Source organism: Limulus polyphemus, unplaced genomic scaffold (genome assembly GCF_000517525.1).
Source record: "Limulus polyphemus unplaced genomic scaffold, Limulus_polyphemus-2.1.2 Scaffold49, whole genome shotgun sequence".
Classification (NCBI taxonomy): Eukaryota; Metazoa; Arthropoda; class Merostomata; order Xiphosura; family Limulidae; genus Limulus; species Limulus polyphemus.
This window is the reverse complement of record NW_013665659.1, coordinates 525,655-527,038: the sequence shown is the minus strand read 5'-3', so window position 1 is coordinate 527,038 and position 1,384 is coordinate 525,655. Positions and strand designations below refer to the sequence as shown.

Here is a 1,384-nt window from a genome sequence, read left to right as displayed (position 1 = left end):
AATACAAAACAGTAATAATGGGGAGAAACTATAGGAAGAAAACACAACAAAAAAAGTAAAATCAGTAATACGAACATATTAAAAAATGTATAATTTAAATGAAGACTGCATGTTGTTCAGTGTTGGAGAGTGCTGTTTGATGTGGAGGATTTCTTTGATCAATAATTCCAGGTCAGTATTAGACTTAGACTTGCAGAAGATAGAGAAGTTGAAATAGTAACTGTCCAAATTACATGTACAACGTACAAGCACATTTTGCACAACTACAATTACGAATTAGTTTTTAATTTTAGTAATACTGTAGACATATTTAGTTATTAGTAGTACTAGTAATACTAATACTAGTAATAGTACTATACTTTTTGTATAGTATTAGTATTACTATCAGTAACTAAGTAAAAATTATACTTACATTGTAATTTGCAACTCTTGGTGTGATAAAATGTATAAAAACATTAGATATTATTATAACTCCTAAAGAACGCATTGGTTTCAATGTACACTGAAAAATGGCTATAACTTATAAACAACAAAAGCTTTCTTTAACTAAAGTATTTTAGCTTACCGTTTATATTTATGAGTCCAAAACAAAGTTCGCTTGTCTCGTTATGCCCTCAGTTCAATGAATTTCTTTGCCGATACTATTAAACGCTCACTTTTCGCGGGTATAACGGTACGCCTGCGCACTAAACAAATACCTTAGGAACAAAACAGGGTGCGTTGAAAAATTATAAGATATTCAGCTAAACTTACAATAAATAAATAAATATACCACTTGCAAATTTGCTATAGAAGTGAAAAGATAATCTCAATTAGGTGTACAGTGTTACGCGATGTATGATACTCGGAATCTATATCAATATAATAGTACTGTCTCTTGTGTGTCCATATAACTACTTCATAGGGTGTGGATGGATCTTTACCAAAATTGGTATGGAGGTTAATTGGGTTCATGCAGGGGTACATACAAATTTTCAGTTTTGTGTTTTGCGATTTTTATGGGCGTTTTTGCTACTACTTCGTCCCCTGTAGATGGATCTTCACCAAATTTGGTATGGAAGCTCATTCAGTCCATGCGGAGATACATGCAAACTTGCGATTTCACATTTTGTGTTTTGCAGTTTTTTTTTACAATTACATATAAGGGAAGCAGCTTTTCATGTTCTAAGATAACCTTTCATTAATCATGAATTAACATAACTTCCGTCCAGGGGACGGGTATTCCAGCTGGTTTTAAATAACTTCTTTAGAGACCTCGAATTATCAAAATTGCTGTAACAAAAGAAAATGAACATTCATAATAAAATCCTATCATGATACCCTCGTTAGCTCAGCGGCATGTCCAAAGGATTTATAACTCTAAAACTCGAATTTCGATACCTGT

At 32.3% G+C, this 1,384-nt stretch overlaps 1 protein-coding gene across 3 annotated transcripts in view; it reads right to left on the bottom strand.

Moving 5' to 3' along the window:
* Positions 1 to 631, bottom strand: part of LOC106462875 (disks large-associated protein 5-like) — a 23,681-nt gene extending 23,050 nt beyond the window's left edge. For 2 of the 3 annotated variants that reach the window (XM_022390519.1, XM_022390530.1), the window contains exon 1: positions 566 to 631. The gene's annotated coding sequence lies outside the window, so the exon portion shown is untranslated. Of the gene's footprint in view, positions 1 to 412; positions 481 to 565 lie in introns of those variants that run through there. The other variant, XM_022390524.1, reaches the window with a different exon arrangement.
* Positions 632 to 1,384: the final 753 nt, after the last annotated feature.